Below are 22,582 nucleotides of genomic sequence, written 5' to 3' on the forward strand. Positions count from 1 at the left end.
TTTCAATTTGGATCGGCTTCAAACACCGTTCAAGGGTCTTTCCCTTGCTATCTCGCACCTATAGTACGAGTATAACCTTTTGTTAATCGGATATAAAATCCGGCTTAACACCTTTAGTCTTATTTTATAATCTTTACCTCGATGAACCTTTAGTTCAAAATTTCTTTTACTTTAAAACTTTTAGTTAAAACGTAATATTATAAACCTTTAGTTTATTTATATAAAACCCTAAGTTTTTTTTTCTCTAGGAAACGTATTTCTTTCTTTTCTTTATTATTTAAGAATACTTCATTATTACTTAAATAATATTTATAACAAAGAATCATATACAATCATATATAATCATATATATATATGAATACTTATATTACTTTCTTTTCTTTCTTTTCTTTGTTATATATTCTTTTATTTTATCGAGGTATCGAGTATAACATCGACTTAGGGTATTAAGCCTTTTTATAATATTTTATTAATATTTTATTCAGGCATTATGCCTACCTTTCTTTGATTCCTAGACAATCGAGCAGCACTTCGATGTCTCTTTCTCTTTTTCAACACTCCTTCCTTCGGCACGCTTATCGAGATACCATCACTCCTTCTCACGTCGGCACGCTTTACGAAGCAATCGTCGGGACGTCGAGATGGAACCACCTTTGTTGTTGGAACGTCGTTGGAATGTGGCACGAATATTAAGGAATGAGGGCACGGAAAATGAGGTAACGATCGAGGTTTGGCACGAACTTCGAGGTATGATATACAAGTCTAGAGAGATGTTTTAGTGAGAGGAGAGCTAGTTTGGGATGTGGAATGGTTCACCCCCTTAGCCGCTATTTATAGGCAATTTCTAGAAGCCCATCACGATACGCGATGGCTTCCTTGGCTAGCCCGTCGCGTATCGCGACGTAGGCCAGCTGAATCACCACGTAGACCTGCCACGTGACGACACATTGCGACACGTGGCAATCCGTCTGCCACTTGGTGACACGTGGCAACACATAATGCCACCGGTTGCCACGTGGCACACGTGTCACAATTTGTCAGATGAGTCATCGCGATACGCGATGACCTTGATTCTAAGGCCGTCGCGTATCGCGATAGGCCAAAGAATCAGAATTTTCATTTTAACCCTTGGGGTTTGGAAATTGGCAGAATTGATCCCTTATCTTTGGAAAACTTAATATTATTAACTCGAAATTTTCGTGATATTAGAAATATCATGTTTGAATATAGTTCAAAATTCAAACATTTAACATAACACATCAAGCACTTAAAAGCTTTTAGTCTAGTCATCTAGGTCAAAAAGTGTATTTGGCTTATCCGTTGGACTGGATTTCACTAAAAAAACTTCTATCATATTTGGCCAAGTTGGACGATTTGGGCTGAGTTGGACGTTTGGACCGATTTTATCTGACTATGACTGATTTTAACTGATAAGGACCTATTTCGACCGACGCCGAGTTAGGCGATTTAGACCGAATTTATCCTACAAGGACCGATTTTGACCGTCACCGAGCTGGGAAATTTAGACCGGTTTTATCCGATTGTTATCAATTAACGTCTAGAGCCTCCGATTATCCAATCGAGGCACTTGTGGTCAAATTAACTGCCACCTAGGCCGAGTTTTGCAACATTGGTCCTATGTTCAAATCCAACAAGTGTATACCATTAAAAGAGAGAGAAAACCACTATTTAAGGATCAAACTTATGTAAAAAAAAGGTTAGTAAATGTTATGACCCTTGATAGATACATGGTTGCCACCAAATTAATATCATTTAAAACAAAAAGGTTGATGTGATGAGCTACATCTACATCCACTTTAGAGAGAAATTTAGATGGGTTGTTTTTTTAATAGTAAAATTTTTCAGTTATTTGGTATTTGTAAGAACTAAACTTGAAGAAACACATATCCGAACCAGTAATGGTCGGATCTAGATTTCCCCGGTTAAGGGCTGACAAATGAAACTAGGTCAAAATGAGTTGAGAACCAAACTAGATCCAGGTGAACAACCTTCAAAATAAAACCACTGTGAGCTCTTTATTGGAAGGACGAGATGGGGTCTTCCCGTAACCATCATCTGGCGTGAAAATAAGTATCATTCTTATCGAGAGAGAAAGTACAAAGTGATTGATGTAATATGGAAAGTGTGAATATGATTGGTGGAGTTGTCACTATCTGAAAGATGCTTCCTTCTACCTGAATGGACACGTGGCTGCTTTTGACAGCTAGCCATGTGCATGGGCGTAATAGAATGTCCAGCTAGCTTCTCCTGATTGGCTATGTTATCATGTGTTCTCCATATGGAGGTAAATGTCGCTATCAGGGAATATTTCCACTAATCTTCTACAATAAGTTAGTTGTAACTGTCTTTCTTTTATACAAGTGAAGTTATCGGTTTATCCTTCCATATGAGGAAAGCTTCCGCATCTGCGGATTCTCTGGAGGGGTATTTTGAACTTCCGTCTTTGATATGTAGTTCTCGCGGATAATATGGATGATCCGCGGGTATTATAAAATGGCCCGTGGGTGACTCTCATGAGTAACCTGGGTGACCCGCGGATGTTATTTATAGCTAATTTTGATGTGTTAAAATTGGAGAAGATATCTCATTAAATGATAAGATTATGGTAAATCTAGATTTAATTAAAGTTATTGTTTAAGGACGCTAGCATGATTGTGATTGAATCATCCGGAGAAAACCTCTTCTCAAAACTCGACACAAATAGTATACTTTTTTATTTTTAGTTTTTGTTTGTGGGAATATTCTTTCTTACGTAATTAGTTATGTCATTATTTATGTTTTCATAAATCAAAATTAGTAAGTAAGAAATTATCGAACGTGAAAAGATGACATTCAGGCATGGAGCCCCCCGTTGGTACAACTTTGTCAACTCAATTTGGAACATTTACCATTTTCTTTTCTCAGTAAAATCATTATGCGTCCCTTTTTTTGGTTTTTTTCAGTTTTACATTTAAAATGGTAGTGATGTTATTATTGTGTGTATACATAAACTAGTTTTTATTCCCTGTATTCGTTAGTTGTTTTACATTATTCGTTTATAATATTAATATTTATAATTTTTGTAATGAAGTTAATAATATACTTAGGGTTTGATGATGAAAGAGTTTCACAAATAAATGAGATGTTATAACCCGTTTAAGGGTTATCTGGGTTTGATAACACCCATGACCCGAGAAAAATAATTGTTTGATGTTGAAAAGGTTTAACAAATAAATAAGAAGCTTGTTTAAGGGATATCCGGGTTTGGTGAGACCCATGATCAGCTTATTTTTTTTTAACTTAAATGAGATGTTATAACCCGTTTAATGCTATCTAGGTTTGGTGAGACCCATGATTGGCAAAAATTATTGTTAGATGTTGAAAGAGTTTTACAAATAAATGAGATGTTATAACTCATTTAAGGATTATCCAGATTTGATGAGACTCGGGACCCGCTTATTTTTAAACTTAAACGGGTCAAACGCATAGAATTTTGCCATTTAGAAAGAGGTACTCTGGTAGCGGCACGATTGGAGTGACCATTAGGGATGAGCGTGGGACAGTATATGTATTCGTACCCGTACCAGTATCTGATTGTACTCGTACCAAAAAGCAATAAAAACACGTACCAATACTCATACCAAATTTTTCGATATGGTACGAGTACGGGTATTGGTACGTTCGGTACACTACCCGTTTTTGTACCACTTTGCCTTTTATATCCAAATCTTCGACGATCTTGAAAACAATGACGGTACGAGTAACAAACAACCCGAATTAGTCCGGGTATCAGTAGTTTCACAGGTACGTGACGGGTACCAAATTGGATGTCGATTTAATGATAAGAAAGTATTGAAGAACCCTAATTCAGTCGCCGACTTTAAGTGATTTGTTTGTTGGTTCGAGTCTTGGATGTTATATTATTTAAATTTTGAAGAAACATTTGTACTTGTTCAATAATAACATGGTTGGATAATTTATTTTTATATATAAAATATGAAGAATCACAATTAAACCTTTATATACTCCAAACTGGTACAAAATACCAAATGTACTCGTACCTATACCCGATTGTACATGTACCAAAATTCAACAAAAATGAGTACCAATACCCGTACCGAATAAGCTAAATCGGTACGGGTACATGTATGTGTACGGGTACAGGTACGAGTACGAATATTTGAGACAAAACGCTCATCCCTAGTGACCATAGAGCGACACCTATGATTTTTTTTGTATGCAATTATTTAGAGTATAGATCAGATTTGTTTGTAACAAACCAATACAACTTTGTAGAATAGTAACTAAGTTTTAATAGTATTCCAATTAAGTCGCTCAAATTTAAAAAGTGTTTCAATTAAATCACTCAACTTTCATACTTTATTTAGATTATGGGTTATTACATGTTTTTTAGCTTTTTTTCCTCAATAAGGAAATCTATCTATCTTCTTTCTTTGTTTGTATTTTTTAATGTTGATGTGGAGTGGTGACACGAGTTTTTATTTTTATTATTAATATAATAATCATTATTTTCTAATTTTTAAATATAATAAAATATATTTCAAATCCCGACCCTCGCGTCTTCTCTATTGCTTTCTTGATGTATAAAAAATCCAATGAGACTCGATTTGAAGTGTTCGTCACCCAATTTGGGCAAAAGCTATATGAGTGACCTAGTTGAATCAATTTTGAAACCTGATTACTATTTTGTGACATTTTGCTTCAGACACGACCGTACAAATATTAATAAAACGTACGTCCTAAAGTTTTAACTCTAACCTAGAACTAAGTATATATTTTAAGGCAAGTGGAAATTAAAAACAGAACAAGAAATTTATTTTCATGAAGAAAATACACAACGTGTGATAAGTTGCTTATATATTATGACCATTTCATTATTTTGAAATAAGAAAAAGAAACTCTTGAACCCTAATCTTTTGTTTATATGTTCCATATTGCATATTTCCAATTTGGTCAAACGTTATATTAATCCTAGGTTATGAGTTTTAAATCTGTCGCTGAAAGTTATCTAATTTATGATATAGCACAGGTTGTCGTTTAAATAGTACTATAGGCAAAGATATTCCAAAGAATGTATTTGATGTGTTTGAACTCATCAATTTCAGTCGATTTTCTCTACTTTACAAAGACCGATTAACGATCTTTATTTATTTATTTTATTGAGCAAGCCCATGAAAAACTCTCAAGGGAGTTCAATGCCGTGTGGCCGGCGATCTTTATTTATAACTTCTTTCTTCACATCAGTTTTTAAGTGTATTTTGGTGCTTTTTTAGTCTGATTTCCTGGAGCTTTAATCTCAAAACTTTTACAAGTATATTCTTTTGTTTCTTTATTCAATAGTGGTGTGAACTTTGTTGGAGTAAAATATGAATTGATTTAGAACTTGCGAGTTAAGTAAGAGTGGGTAGTCAAAATAATAGGCAATGACTAATCTGTTTATAATTAGGATGTGGTGCTGAAAAGGTTTTGGGAGGTGGGGTGGGGTGGGGTGGGGTGGGGTGGGGATGTCCACTTTTCTTCTTAATATGCTTGATGGGTTAACCACCTGGGTTGACTTAACCAGTTTCAGTTATAATCCATCATGCATTTTTTTTTCAAAGCAAATCCACTAACTTGCAATGTTCCTTGCTAATACACTATTATAAGTCAACTTTTATGTATGCTATATTTGATAAAAGGAAAAGCCACTTCATAGTAAACTAGAAATGTATAGTTCAGAGTTTATTTGGGATGATATTACGGTTTCTGTCCGTGTTTATCTGAAATTGCTACTTGTGTCCCCGCGTGTCGCTACAGATTTTGAGGTTTCCAATTTTTACCATTTTAATCCATCTAACTCAGTATATTTTATGTTATAAGTAATGATATTTTAGTAGTAGTAATAATAACGACAGTCTAGGCTGACTGAAAGGAGTGGCATCATTACTAAATTAAGGTAGTTTCTTAATCAATATTTATTAATGTTTTAAAATAATCAAATGTTTCCCGCTACGTAATAACTGATATTAACAAGTACCAACTATTGGTCTTACATCAGATCCCTAAGTTCAAGTATACATGACACATGAGGCATGAGGTGAGAACTCTACACTTACGGGTATACAAGTGAAGATAATTTCAAGATGGATGACTCTCTAAAAAGTTTCCACACATATAACCTAAATAAATATATGAGCTTCCGTTTCAGAATAGGAACTGATGTTATAAACACCGTCTGCTAAGATGGAACGAGAAGAGTACATGTAGAAATGAGGGTTTTTACACATGCAATGACCTTTTTACCGATGGGTATTGATACGAATTCGACTATAACATAAGAGACAAAGCTATTTGCAACCTCCCCCCCCCTACCCACCCCACCCCACCCCACACACACACATGTTTTACGTCCAAGGTTAGTCATTAACATTCCTAGGTATTATTAAATAAATTCGCAACATTCTTGGTATTGAGAATTACGCTTGCAAATTGCAATCATCATGCCATGTCGTTTTCCATGCTTAGCATGGGCCAATTAGTAATTTGCTAATGGTGGTGATCAATGGCAAACAAGAGAACAGAAATTTTAATCCATTTATATCCGAATATGATTAACATCTATTTTAGTCACAAACTCATCAAACTACCAAAGTGGAAACATAATCATTAAAATCGTGTTCAATTGTTTAAACGGTTATAAACTTGACTAAAATATGAACTCTCTTTTAAGTTTCAACCTAGCTAGTAAATTATGTACTATTATTATTATTATTATTATTATTATTATTATTATCAATTTGTTTAAAATGAGGCTGAGCTTAATTTATTTTTGTATTATATTATATTTTTTTCCCACAAAGACTTACATTAAGTTTTGCATTAAATAATTAATACTTCATAAATATCATAATTAAAAGCCTCTCAATAATCTACTCATAAAAGCCTCTAAACAATTTCTCATACATTAAAATTTCTCGACACGTCGAATTCTAACAAAATTGTAAAATTCATTTATAAAACAACTTGAAACCGATACTTTTGCTCATGTTTACATGAGTTATATTTTTTATATCCTAACTGTTTTTTAAAATAATTTGAAATTCATGTTGTTTAAAATAAAATTTTCTGTTCCGTTCAAATTTATCATATTGATGATTTTATTGTCTGAAAATTTGTTAAGTACGTGAGTTTTGCAAGAAAGTGTGAGTTTTACAAGAAAATGTGTTTGTATTCAGGGTAGTTACCCATACTACATCCATAATTAACTAACTAATATATCATATACTACATGTATTATAACTTACTATGCGTGTTTATATGACACGAGTAAAACATAATGATGTATATGGTTAAGTATATAAGCACTCGTCTATCTTCACCTCACATCATCGTCACATTTTACATTTCACCCGCCATAGCTTATGTTTTTATCGTAAAATGTGAAAGCTCCTTTGTTAAGATGGCACTTACGTTATTCATATAAGTATATATAACTCCTTATTCACAACTAATGTAAAAAGTAGATAATTGTTTGTTTAATGAATTTACTTTTATCGAATGTCATTACTAAAAATCTTTTAACAGATAGATGACTAGTGACAACTAATTTGTGAGATGGGGCGGGGACGTAATCAGATCTCGGTCGACATCGGTTCAGTTCGTTACTTAGCATACTATGTGTGCCACTTTTCTACTTTAACATTTCAAGAATACCATTGGTATATTGGACTTATAGCGTTAAGACTATTAGACTGTTGTGGCGTCACTAGAAAGGCATCATCCATGTCACATGGGTATTATGACGTGTGTGACACCACGCCGAGGAAAACAAGCCAGGCGTCAAAGCCCGGGGCACCACCCTACTATGTACGTGACAATGACGCGTGACACTTTAACTAGGCTTTGTTAGTTAAACCAAAACGCACAACCTTAGACACCACAAAAAATATAAGTTATGTCAAACATCTACAATAACTGAAAAGGCTACACAATTATCCCAATTCCTAAGCAATGAATTCATCTCACAAATAGTTTTACATTTTCCATATTATCACAAACTTTTACGTAAAAAGTAAAAACCTAACGCACCTAAATCCTTATTTGCCAATACTATATAGATTATAGAATTAAAAGTTTTCGACTAAGACTCTTTCTTCCATTCAATCATCACTTACACACCTATAATAAAAATATTTATTCACCAATACTACATGCTACTACCACATTTGAGATTAAAAGAAAAAAGTCAGCCCCACAAGTTATTACTAACTTAAAATGAATGCTACTTCTAGAGAAAATAATCCCCATATAAAGTGTAGCGGCTTCACAAACACCCCACACGTATTGGTTTTAACAGGCTAAAAATGACCCTCAATGAAAGTAACTCAACAGCATGCCAATTGGACAACATTTTCAAATTTTCACCAAGTACCAACACTAATCTAGCGATTTTAAACACTTCACATTATTGCCATTTTGTTGTTACTAGACACTATCTTGATAATCCATTTTTGTTGTTAGTAGACGCTATCTTGATAATCCATTTTTGAATGAAGCACGGTATATTGTTTGAACATTAAGATTAAGGATCAGACGTGATGAATTGCTGATTAATAAATTGCAGTTGTCTTTTGCAACCATTCATTTTACTCCGAAAACAATGAGTGACACCGTCTATTTTGTAGTTTTGTTATGATAGTATTCGAGTTTCGAGAACCAAAAAGGTAATGTAAAATAACTCAGTGTTAAATTATCAAATTAGTACCCGTATACAAGAAAAGTCTTGTATACTTCTATAATACTAAATACAAACTTTAAAAAGTATATATGGAGGGGTTAGAAATCTCCCCTAGGAGAGAAATGATAGTCGAAAGACGAGAGTTTACACCCATCTCTACTAGACGTCGGGTAAAACTAACAATCAGTAATTGGTATAAGTCTATAAACTGAACCAACAATATAGATACCGTGTGTACCTACGTATCTACATCGATGTAGTTAGAAATACGCTACGCCTTTACGGCTTTACGCAACTTTCATATTTTTGAAGTTAATTAATAAAAGTATTGGTTTTATATATAAATATAAAAAGCAATATGTGAAAAGTGTATAAGCCACCGCCGAGGGTGTATACATCAGGATGATTCGTTAAGATCTTTGGATAATTGATATGATTAAAATTGATGTCGTAGTTACGTCTTTCAAGTTCACGACGTGTACCTTTTAACGACCGTCGGGAATTCTTTTTATCTTTTTCTTTTATTTATTTATTTTATTTTAAACTTTTCTGATATATTTTAATTTTAAAAATAGATTATGTTTTTGGTTGCAAAGTTGATTGGGTGGCGGCAGTAGTTGGAAAACTATATTCATTGGTGGAAGCAACATCACAACTATTATTTAATTTCCAAAAATTTGTGCTTAGAAGGAAATGGTTCATGAATCACGACCAAAACTTAGATACATGTGTTTTTTGATTGTTTATATTTGGCACATCTTGTATTTCGGAATCTATAATGATTATTCGATAAAATGTCACAAACATGGGCCTACACTTATCCCAAAGATTTCCGTACTGGTTTTAAAACCGTATGTTATAGATAATTGTAAAATAGTTATATATTATATATAAACAAATTTAAAACAAAATACAAAATTATTTTATTATTATTATTATTATTTTTGGATTTGTGATGTTAACGAAATATGTATACTAAAATAAAGAATATATAAGTCTAATACAGATCAGTAAGTGACATTTTGAAAGAAAATAAAAATTAAAACCGGATTCAACCACAAATCTAGTTTGTCAGTTTAATCCCTTGACGTCATAACTAGCCAACGCAAGTGCAGGTGGTTCAAGACACAATCTGTGTAGACTTCCTGGTCCGATATGATTATGATGAATGGAGATTCATTTGACTCACGTTAACGAGTAATTTAACTCGCTCACGTTGTCATCTTTAGTGACTTGTGTCTTGCTATTCAAATTTTCTAATTCCGTCACTAGTTACAAACGCTAAGCGGATTATTTGAAAGTATTTTATTATTGTTGATGGTTATGTGAGGTAATTTTATATTAAGTAAAGAAATATCTATATCTATATCTATACTACTAGATGGGTGCGCGCGCGATGCAGCGGGTGTTTGAACCTGTTAATCACGTACAAATATAAGTGTTTATGGTTCGATTAAAACCTTGAAATCGTTTAAACCGGTCATTGGTTTGACTTCTTTTTTCTTTTTCTTTTTTACTTTCGGTTTGTTGGTCAGTTTCAAAATTTTCAAAATGTAGTGAACGGTTGATTCGCGGTTTATATCGGCAACCGGCCATATGAAACCAGAAAATACTGTAAATTAACCTAATTGCAGCATGATTCCTTTTGTAATATTTGTTATTATTTCACGTCCTAAATCTTCCATTAATATTTACCATTTATGTGGCTAAAATTATCATTTTTTATTTATGATCATCTCAAGTATCAGATTATGTTGGTTTTTAGTTAACATTGACGGTACATTTACATTATTAATTATTTTAAACAAATTTATTATTAAAGTTTAAACTGTGAAACCAAACCAGAACTAGGCCGTTAGTAACGATTCGGTTTCAACTTTCAATGGTTGAGTTTGGTTTTGGACGACAAAAAATCAGTATTAATGGTTGGACTCACAAGTTTAACTTAAAAACCATAAAAACCGACACTGAACACCCATACGTAACATATTAATTTATTTAAAATGAAAAAAAATTACAACAATATTATATCCAAATTAAAGAGAATAAAATGCTCGTTTTTATGGTGCAATTTGTTTATAAAAATATTAGCGTATGAAAAGGCTATAGTCGTTTAAAAATCATGGGTGGGAAGTTAGTTTACAAGTTAAATTAAAAACATAATATGGTTAAAGATGAGGGACCAAACCTGTAAGTTGAATAAATTGTGTTTAAAAGACATATTTACCCTTACTAACACATGTACCTCATGCTTTAAGTGTTGTAAATTACTTAAAAATGGGTGTCTTAATTTACCCTTGTTTGATGTATTATATATAGTATAGATGACCTCTTAAATTTTAAGAGGTACCATTTTTGTTGCATATTATACAAGTAACAATGCATAGAATTTTAAAAATGTAAGGGGGTAATATAGTCTTTTCTCATTCAAGAATAATTTACACTAATAATCCTTCAACTTCAATCAATTTTAGTTAATATATTAAATAGTTACACATTTCCCCCCTTTATAAACCAACTACCCCCATGACTTTTTAACGGCCATAACTTTTTCACACGTTAGTATTTTTTCTAAAAAAATACACCATAAAAAAGAGCATTTTATTCTCTTTAATTCGAGTATGATATTGTTACAGTTTATTAATTTAAAAAAAACTAACATGTTACGTGAATACCAGTTATTATCGGCAATGGGTTGGACAAGTTCGGCTAATGGTGTCAGAACGGGTTATGGTTGGAACAAGTTTAATACAAAAAAAAGGTTAATTTAGTTCTTGTCGGGATGGGTTTAGATTGAAAGAGGCCATGTCAAAACGGGTTTCGGGTTAAATCATTTTTGGGTTGGAACAAGTCCGTCAAAACGGATTGGTTAAAAATTACGTTATTTAAAATTACTTTACATTTTCATATTTGTTTCTTGATTCTCGCCACCAATTACCCAAGCATCAGTTACGCAGATGAAAATGTTTATACATATCGATTTACTTGCGTCTAGGCATTGTGTGGCGTGCCTACTAGCACTGGCTACGCGTCCGATGCCACGTTAAATGCATACCACCGTCGAGTTACACACATATCGTTGCGAGTTTACAAATATACTAACACCGGTTGCGTTTAGGCATCCACCGTTGCATTGCGCGGACACCTGGCTAGTTATAAATAACATAGCCATGAAAGACGTGTGTGAAAACAATAATATATTATTAAATTGTTATTTAGAAATACGATTACATGACAAACAAATCAGGAAGACAAAAACTATTGTAATAAATGGATATATGAAAAAGCCCGGTTATAGTTATTACTAAAGCCCAGACAAAAGGTCCTAAGCTACTGTATCAGTGGCCCAGACATTGAATCATATTCATTTTTGTTGCCCAGTATGTAAGGGCTGGGTAATATCATATCCATATCGGTGGCCCACAAGACAAATTACTTATCAGTGCTCCTAGGGGCTGTTTGGGATTCCTTATTTTTGCTCCTTATACCTTATAATTTATGGGTTATAAGTTATAAGGTGTTTGGGAAAGTTAGGTTTTGTAAGTGTATAAGGTATAAGTTACAACATTGTAACTTATACCTTATGCCTTAAATAAGTTATAAGGAGGTAAAATAAGGAATCCCAAACACCCCCTAAGTCCCAAGTCCTAACTCCTAAGCCTAACTAACTTTCAATATCCGATTATAAAATCGTGTCTCATACTTGATTCAACATTCATCGTGTATCAGGCATATCCGTTAATTTATCAAAAACATTTCTTAAGGTTTTTAAATACTTTCCTTACTATTTATATAAATTTACAATCCAAGAATGTATAAAATATAAGCAACGAAAACAAGTGAATTAGTATAGTAGATTGTTTTATCAATGATAAAAAAATTGAGGTTAAGTAAAACATTTTGGGTATAGCTTGAACAAATAAGTATGTATGTTGCACGCAATCATGTATGATTACTTGATTTGCGGCGCAGCTTGTTGCCCGTTTGCCTGCCACTTTATTGTAATCGTTTTATAGTAAATTATATAAAACTTCGATTATTTATCTAAACTTATAATTTTGTGTAGGGTGTGTATGATTCGGTTTGGTTCAGTTATTAGCCTACACCAAGTTAACCAAACGGTATTTTTTATTATTTGAAAGGCAATTCAACTTAGATATAAAACGAACAATGAACCTCCAGTTTAAAAGCCGGATGACAGCTGAACTAGGAATTACAAAAGCAAAATGAAAAAAACAAACCCATAAAACCAGGGCCGGCCCAACCATTTTGGTGACCTAAAGCAAAGGTAAACTTGGGCCCCACAATGAGTCATGAAGAGATGATATTATATAATTTTTATTTTAAGAATGTACCAAGCTATTTTCATGTTCGTATATAACATACACTTATTTGTAGATGAATTATAAAATTAAAACTTTTATTTTAAGATCTTTAGAAATGAATGTGATTTGTGTATAATGCAAATTCAAGGTATACATATTCTCGGGAAAGAAAAACTTAAAACAAGGTATACATATTCTTGGGGGGAAAAGCTTAAAACAAGGTGAATAAAAAGTAATCTTAAAAAACTACTACAACTAGATAAATGTAACCAAGGAGGATCGAACATAGATGGGGGATAGTTGAGGAAGAAAGCATGGGTTATCAGCTGGGACAAGAAATTACATTATATAACATACCATATATTGGTTTTTATATTTGTTTCTGTATGTATATTTAAATACTTAAAAAATATTTGAAGGCCTAATAAAGTTGGAGGCCCAAGGCAATAGCCTGAGTTAGCTGGCCCATGGGCCGGGCCTGCATAAAACCACATACCCAACTAAGTGATTAAACAAAAAAGAGGCGATTCCCTTCAAACTCGCCAATCCAAATCATTGTGTGCTGATCTAGACTTAATCCAACCAAACAAATTCACCTTGATTTCTTCCAAAAGTAGCTCCAAAGCGAAAACACTGTAATGGATGTAATGCATGCATCCATTACATTGTTTTCATCTTGATTATTTGGTTCAGTTTAATAACCAAAATCAAATTTAGGCTAAAATATTTTTTTTATAAATAAATGTAATGAATGCATAAATATACGAAATGAATGTAGAAATACATAAAATGAAAGTATGAATGCGTGAAATAGAGATATAAATATATGAAATAGAGGTATAAATACATAAAATTTTGGTATACAACATAAAATATAAAGTTATAAAAGCTAAAAATATATAAAAATATCAATGGTTCTGTTTGGTTCGGTTAACAAAGGATACAAATATGGTTCCGAGTAACTACTTAATTAAAAGCTAGAAAATATATGAAAATATGAATGATTCATGTAACACATGATACAAAAAATAACCTATAAAAGACTTTCGGTTAATTCAGTTCGGTTTTATCGGTTTCTTTTGATTCGGTTAACGATTTTGTTATTGTTCACATGTCGGGTCGGTGTTGAGTTCATCTGCATCTCTAGATTATTTTACAAGTGGGTCCCTTTGAGTTTCACTCGTATAGTCGTACACAAATTGAGTTTGTTCTTTGAAGCAAAAGATCGAACACCTGGTGTGCACCGCCAAACACCAATTCCTGAAGGAATTCGGTGAATCTTACGGTTACCCAGATGCCCACAAGAACATTGATGATATTCGAGCTACTGAGTTCAAAAGACTTGACGGTACGGACATTTATGAAGTGTTTTAAGATTTAATTGATCTATGTATTATGTGTTTACAGAGTATAATAGTTTATAATTTGAAATTATTTATTTAGTTAGTTAATTAAGGTGTTTGTATTGTATGTAGGGAGTGTGTATTTGGATCATGCTGGTGCAACTTTATATTCTGAGTTACAGATGGAAGCCATATTTAAAGATCTTACCTCCACGGTTTACGGAAATCCCCGTATCCTTTTTAGGGTAATTGGATTGACTTGTTGACCAATGTGAATCATAGTATTCATCAAACAAGCCACGAGGTGCGGGGTGCACGCTTGTTTGAGTTTATTATGATTTCGGCTTTGTCTCATGTGAAATTCTTTCACAAAAATTAGGCGCAACTTCGAAGCAATTGGGATTTCACTCGTTTTTGATCATTTGGCCATGTCTCTCGTTTTTCTGGCTCTCGAAATTCACACAAAATTCATACGAAGTTCTTGTTAAGTTTTTAAGTTTTATCCGATTGGAAATTTGGGAAAACCATGAATTATTTCGATCTGAAAGTGTTTCGAGACTCTCAGATTATCTGAGTGTTGTATTTTACGAATCCACCAAAGCAAGCACGGTATTCATTATATTTGTTTATTAGCTCTTGGATTAATGTTATTATTTGAAACATAAAGATTCTGTTGATACCTTAATCTGCGAATATTAGATAGTCAAAGCAGTTCTAGCTTGGCCACCTCGGACATTGTAGAAGATGCTCGCCATCAGGTAACTTGTTATCTGCGCCCGTGCGCGTACACATATGCATATATCTAGTTACGCACACACATATATCTAGTTTGTTTACCTTAAGAGGTCTGCTAATCGGTAGTTAAGGAGTTATATTAACTGTTCTTAAGAGTTCTCATTTGTTTTTATTTTATCAACATTATGTTTGTATTATTATATCTATAGGTTCTGAAACTGTGTAACACGTCTCCAAAGGAATATAAATGCATATTCACTTCTGGAGCAACCGCAGCTCTTAAACTTGTTGGCGAGGCTTTTCCTTGGAGTAATCAGAGCACGTTTATGTATACACTTGAGAATCACAACAGTGTTCTTGGCATTAGAGAGTATCCTGTCATCATTACATCATATTGTGTTTATGTTTTATAAACTTTCTGATATTATCTTTTGAATATGTTAATGACCTTAATTTGTAAAGATACGCTCTTAATAAAGGCGCTGCGGCGTTAGCAATAGACTTTAAGGAAGCTGCAGAGTCATCTATAAAGGTTTTACAACATCCTATTCAGACGAGAAGTGAAACTAGGGGTTTGGATAAACAACCTACTGGTAACACTTGTTTGTTTATCTTCATTTACATCAAAATAAAAAATTAAAAAATTATTATTATTATTATTATTTTTTGTGTATGCAGGTGAAATATACAATTTATTTGCTTTCCCTTCAGAGTGTAATTTTTCAGGAGTGAGGTTTAATCTTGATTTAATAGACATAATTAAGGATGATTCAGAGAAATTATTTGAAGGCTCTCAGCATTGCAAGTATGAGATTTATCTTCCATGTAATATAAAAATATTCTTTGAATATAGTTAACGGTATATGTGATTTTGTTTGTAACCAGAGGAAACTGGATGGTTTTGCTTGATGCTGCAAAAGGATGTGGTACGGACCCTCCAAATTTATCCAAAGATAAGGCAGATTTTGTTGTTATGTCATTTTACAAGGTAAGATTTTCAACCTTTTGTTTGAAAGTGAGATAATGTGGAGACGTGCATATTTATTTATTTTTTTGGTTGTAGCTTTTTGGATATCCAACTGGACTTGGAGCATTGATTGTTCGAAATGGTAAGTAAATGCTGAAAATAAATTACACATTTGACAATAATATAATTGATTTTTTTTATAATTTCTGTACAGAAGCGGCAAGGTTACTAAAGAAAAGCTACTTTAGTGGAGGTTTGTATTGGCAACCAAACACTCATTTTGTCCGCATTTTGCATAAATAAATTACGGTTTAACAATAAAAAAATGTTCAGGCACAGTGGCTGCATCAATTGCTGACATTGACTTTGTGAAAAGAAGAGAAAGTATTGAAGAATCGTTCGAAGATGGAACACTATCGTTCTTGAATATTGCATCCATTCAACATGGATTTAACATCCTTAACACGTTGACTATGTTATCCATATCAAGGTACACAACTCTTATTGTTATGAATGTAATATCTGCAGGTAGTTATGATTTAGTTTGACTAATTACTTGTCTATATGTTAAAGGCATACATCCTCACTTGCAAGATATACAAGAAATATGCTTTTAGCATTAAAACATGCAAATGGGCAGGGAGTATGCAAAATTTATGGCCTGGAGTATTAAAAGGTAAGTAAAATCACAAATGAATATAAATAATATCTAGTTGAATGCAAATAAATAATAATCTATTATTATTTTTTAGACGGTTCATAGCGGACTTGGCCCTGTGGTTTCTTTTAATTTGAAACGGGCTGATGGTTCTTGGGTTGGCCCGCGTGAAGTGGAAAAGTTGGCTTCTTTGTCTGGAATTCAGCTACGGGTAATTATTATGACTTGGTTATTTATTATTTAAATGTACATGAGTGTTTGTATATTGTTATGGTTATTAAATTTTTCTAAAAGGAAAAATTCTATATCGCTAGATTAATCATTATGCTCTATAATATTTAACAGTTATATTTGAAATTCTATAGACAGGATGCTTTTGCAATCCTGGTGCTTGTGCCAAGTATCTTGGTTTATCACATGCAGAGCTTCTATCCAACATTGAGGCAAGAACATTATTTAAAAATAAAAATACTAATAACATATATGAGTTTATAATAATTTGGATCGTTAACAAACCGTTGTCTATTTATTGTTTTGTTAGGCGGGGCATGTTTGCTGGGATGACCTTGATATATTACATGGAAAACCAACTGGAGCTGTGAGAGTATCGTTTGGTTATATGTCTACATTTGAAGATGCATGGATATGTTGTCTTTAATGCAAATATACATCTGATTTTAATTGTTTCTTAATGTAGATTTATCCATTCTGCATATATATAGGGTGAGGTTTGTTACAGAACACTATGTTACTGCAAGAACAAAAAGAATACAAATCTAAATTTTTTTATTATTTTATCAATGGTTCATAGTTTTTAAAAATATTACTTCTTACATACAGATGCGTATGTAATGTACAAAAATACCATTAAACTAATTTGTTCATTTTTTTAAAAACTTTTAGACGTGTACACCTACACATGACTTGCACTGTTCATATTTTTTTAAATTTCAGGAGTGATGAATAAATATTGCATTTCAACCATTTTCTCACTGTTTAAAAACTGGTATTTTACTCGTATCGGATTTGGTTCAAAAATGGTACAACCGGTTGAATTGGGAATTGGGATGTACCGGAAAGTTCAACCGAGTTGAATAGTTTACCCTGTAATTTCATATAAATACTTCAACTTAAAAAATAACCAAAATGTACAATAATAAACATCTCACATGAACAATGATCCAGTCAAATAGGAAGTTTGTTCTTTGTATACGAACTTAATTGATTTCAAAAGATGTAAAGAAACCAACCTTGGATTTGCAGGATATAAAATTGGTTAATTACCGAATCATCTTTTATTGTGGTTACTTGTTTCAATTTCACCTGCTAGGTTAAAAGTCATTATAAGTTCCTTCGTCTCGTTACCTATTACTACATTAAGATCCAGATCTATCCAGTCTGCCACTAAAGGTCTATCTTAAACATTCTATAGTTAATCTTAATTTTTTTGTGGCTGAGGCATTATGTATAACTTATATACATGATCACAATGCAGGTGACATGACGACAACAACAGAACATCATCTCATATCAATTGTCGTCTATCCAATAAAATCATGTGCAGGATTCAAAGTGGACAGCTGGCCTCTAAGCAGCACTGGTAGAGAGTTGTAAGATGCATACAGTTTAGATTAATCCGTCTTGCATTACTAATTTTTCTACATTTTCTATTCAGGATTGTTATATGATGGCTTCTCAAAAGCACAAATGGTGAAGTTCTTACACAGAAAAAGGTCAGAAATGAATTTGTTTATTTATGTTCCTTGTATTGAACTTGTTTATATTTTGTAGGTACCTGAAATGAACTTTATTGGTACAAATATTGACATCAAGTCAGGAATACTTCATGTTGAATCTCCTCGGTGCAAAGAGAAGTTACTTATCAAACTTAAATCAAACTTGTTTGCTTCTGTAGAGGAAATCAATGTACATGCCCAAAGGTTCGGAAATAATATCGTCTATTATATTAATAAATTACCAGTTTATATTTAATTTTCTTAAATTGTTTGTTTTTTGCTTTACAGATATGAAGTTATGGCCTATGATAACAAAATCGACACTTGGTTTAGTAACGCGGTTGGCCGACCTTGTTATTTATTAAGATCTAGTACCAAAACTTGTACCCGTTTGAACAGAAGCCAAAACCCGAGCATATGCAGAGACATAAAGACCAAATTAAACTTTGTAAACGAAGCTCAGCTTTTATTGATATCTGAGAAAAGCGTGTCTGACCTGAATCATAGATTAAACTCAAGTAAGCTTTATTGTTATTAGAATGATATGCTTTTTATGTATGGTTGAAACTAGAGGTGGCAAATGGGTTGGGTTGGGTTGGGTTGGGTTGGGTTGAAACGGGTCATGGGTCGGAACGGGTAAGGGTCGAAACGAGTTAGGGTCGAAACGGGTCACTTAAAAAAGGGTTGTTTTGATTCGGGTCGGAACGGGTTAGGGTCAACAGGTTCGGGTTAGAATGGGTAAAGGCCGGAACGGATCAAAACGGGTTTCGGGTCCGTTTTTTGGGACCAACGAATCAACGCCTTTTCAACACGTTACAACTCGTTTTAATATGAAAAGCTCGTTTAAGTGATTTTCTAGTTCGTTTCAGCACGTAACAGCTCGTTTAAGCGATTTTTCAGTTCGTTTCAGCACGTAACAGCTCGTTTAAGCGATTTTTCAGTTCGTTTCAGCACGTAACAGCTCGTTTAAGCGATTTTTCAGTTCGTTTCAGCACTTAACAGCTCGTTTAACCGTTTTTTAAGTTCGTTTCAGCACGTAACAGCTCGTTTAAGCTATTTTTCGGTTCGTTTCAGCACGTAACAGCTCGTTTAAGCGTTTTTTAAGTTCGTTTCAGCACGTAACAGCTCGTTTAAGCGATTTTTCAGTTCGTTTCAGCACGTAACAGCTCGTTTAAGCGATTTTTCAGTTCGTTTCAGCACGTAACAGCTCGTTTAAACGATTTTTCAGTTCGTTTCAGCACGTAACTGCTCGTTTAAGTGATTTTTAAGTTCGTTTCAGCACGTAACTGTGATTTTTAAGTTCGTTTCAGCATTCAACAGCTTGGTTAAGCGATTTTTCAGTTCGTTTCAGCACCTAACGGCTCGTTTAAGCGACTTTCAGTTCATTTCAGCACTTAACAACTAGCTTAAGCGAGTTTTCAGTTCGTTTCAGCACTTAACAGCTTGTTTCAGCACGTATTTGTTTCGTTTTCGTTAGACTTTTCAGTTTCGGTTAATTTGTCGGGTTTTTTTTTTTTTTTTGTTGAACGAGGACAACGGATGAAACGTTTTAGTTTTTTTACTTTTTTTTTGTTTTTGTTTTATATTTTAAGTTATGATTTTTTTATTACTTTTTTGGAATATTTTTTTGAGGGTTTTTGTTAAGATCAAAACCCCTAAAAAAAATTCAAAAAAACAATAAAAAAATCATAACTCAAAATATAAAAAAAAAAAACGAAAAAAGTAAAAAAACTAAAATGTTTTCGCCATTGTCTTCGTTTATCAAAAAAAAAACCGACAAATTAACCGAAATAGAAAAGTCGACGAAAACAAAACAAAAACCAAAATCGACCCGTCCAGTGCGAAAACTCGAGTCGGCACGAAACCTGAACCGAGCCGAAACCTAAACTGATATCGTTCCAATCTAAAACCCGTTTCAACCCGAACATGCCACTTTTCCTTAAGACACTAACCCACATCGACCCATACAGTTAAATTTTCAACCCATTTTGACCCGAAAATAAAAATGTGAAATTTCAAATTGACCCATTTTGACCCATTTAATTAAAACCTATGACCCAAATCAACCCATTTAAATTTTAAAACAACCCAAATTGACCCATTTGAATGGGTTTGGGTCAAGATTGCCACCTCTAGTTGAAACTGTAACTGAGTTTGTTAAATAACGGTTGTTAAAGAAGAAGGATTTGTTGGATTACCGCCTATGGAAGTTGATGCAATGAGATGCCAACCCAATCTTGTGATATCTGGTGGTGTGCCCTACGCTGAAGACAGTTGGAGTGGTCTTAAGATTGGGAAAAATCACTTCATGGTTAGTTCTATCTTTATCAAATGGGTCATCTTTTCCCGAATGAGTCGATTTTCGGGTTATGTTATATATCTATAAAGTGGCAAATGGATAAAAAAAAAGAATAGCTAAAGCTTAAAAGGCCTACAAGTGTATTTGACACACTAATTATTAAATGAAAGGAAAAGGGTACTTAACAAGATAAATCCTTGAAAATCATTTTGATCGTATTTGTCTCAATATAGATTTGAAATAAAAGTAATAACTAGATACCACAAATTAACAAAGTCATTTTATTTCCTTAGGCTTGGTGGTTACTCATTCATATCTATGTTAGTGGGAGGTCATGGGTTCGAACCTTACACAGCTGCATATTTCCTATGTTTTTTTATTGGATTTGATTTAGATAGTTGTGCCATATTCCTATATTTTTTGTTGGATTTGGTTTGAATAGTTATTGGGCTTTTCCTGTATTTTCTATCGGTTTTAGTTGACAATTTTTTTGCTTTGAGCAACTCAAAGTCCCCAACTCGCTTATAAATATATAAAACGGTCGATCCGATCCAAAAATTTATACAGTGTCGATAGATATTCCTAAAGAGTGTTTTTTTGTTTTTTTTTGTTTTTGTTAATTCTCTACTTCCAAAGCTGCAGTCTTGATATGTATGAATTTATAGTCATTAGGCGGCTGCAATCGTTGCCAGATGATCAATTTGAATTATCAAACTGGCAAGGTACAAAAATCGAATGAGCCTCTAGCTACTTTAGCAGCATACAGGAGGGCAAAGGTTAGTTATTTAATCAGCTATATTGTCTAAAAAATTCAAGTTCCTTTTTTTTGGTTTTGTTTAAAAAATTCAAATTTTATTATTGGTATAGGGAAAAATACTATTTGGAATATTATTGCGATATGAGCGGGAGAATGAGACCGCGGAGGAAACATCTTCCTGGGTTCATGTGGGACAGGAAGTGAAGAGGTAGGTCCCAGCAGAGCCCAGTTGGACTCGCAAGACTCACCTTAAAGAGGGACGTCTGCGCAGAAACCAACTGGATCCGCAGGACCAACCATGCTCAGAGACGTGACGTCCTTACGCGCAGTACGCAAGCTGTTCCCGCAGGAAATGCCTCCCAATGGTGAAGTACTCCGCCTGTTCCCGCAGCTGCGGATACAAGCCATCAGGGAAGGCCACCCGCGCAGCAAGGCTACACGCACAAGGCACTTAGCTCTCAATCACTCAGTGTCACCTGAAGGAACGAGCAAAGCCGGGAACAATCCCGCACAAAGGCGGGAGGGGGAATACTCCCGCCCAAAAGCCAGTCCGTACGATACGGGAAGATCTTTTGTACTGTACCTGACGAGGTATGGGCAAAAGATCTGACTAAAGATACGACAGCTTATTGACAACAGTATGGCGAGCAGCATGCTCTTGTACTGTATGTCACTATTAGCCGCTGCCTACTCACCAACTCCTATCATACCACGTGCATAGCCGGCAGTTGGTGGAAAATGAATAGTACACAGCAGGCCTGGTCAATGTCAGCCGCTGCCTACCCACCAACTACCAGCAGGGCACGTGCGTAGGCTACAGTTGGTAGAACAGGAATACTATTCAGCCGGCCACACCTCCTTGGAAACTTACCTTCGGCTATAGATACCCCAAATGGTATGATCATCTTATCACATTATCATCATATTGTACCTGATATCTGCTCTAGCAATCTCTTAATATACATTTATATTTAAAGAGCAATCTAGTCTGATTCTCACGCCGGAGGGTGGTCACAAGGAGGAAC

General features: G+C 33.9%; 1 pseudogene across 1 annotated transcript; it reads left to right on the top strand.

Annotated features, from left to right (window-relative positions):
- Positions 1 to 641: 641 nt before the first annotated feature.
- LOC143604897 (molybdenum cofactor sulfurase-like) lies at positions 642 to 21,765 on the top strand (annotated as a pseudogene). The gene is made up of 23 exons (XR_013148378.1): positions 642 to 716; positions 14,281 to 14,410; positions 14,538 to 14,636; positions 15,105 to 15,163; positions 15,350 to 15,510; positions 15,603 to 15,733; positions 15,819 to 15,945; positions 16,026 to 16,128; positions 16,204 to 16,249; positions 16,322 to 16,360; positions 16,441 to 16,597; positions 16,681 to 16,783; positions 16,860 to 16,976; positions 17,131 to 17,208; positions 17,307 to 17,415; positions 18,104 to 18,175; positions 18,261 to 18,372; positions 18,441 to 18,498; positions 18,557 to 18,705; positions 18,790 to 19,019; positions 20,679 to 20,812; positions 21,466 to 21,576; positions 21,668 to 21,765. The product of XR_013148378.1 is annotated as a molybdenum cofactor sulfurase-like (transcript).
- The last annotated feature ends 817 nt before the right edge of the window (positions 21,766 to 22,582 follow it).

Source organism: Bidens hawaiensis, unplaced genomic scaffold (assembly GCF_021521415.1).
Source record: "Bidens hawaiensis isolate Kalapana, Puna unplaced genomic scaffold, B.hawaiensis_p1.1 tig00067262_1, whole genome shotgun sequence".
NCBI classification, from domain to species: domain Eukaryota; kingdom Viridiplantae; phylum Streptophyta; class Magnoliopsida; order Asterales; family Asteraceae; genus Bidens; species Bidens hawaiensis.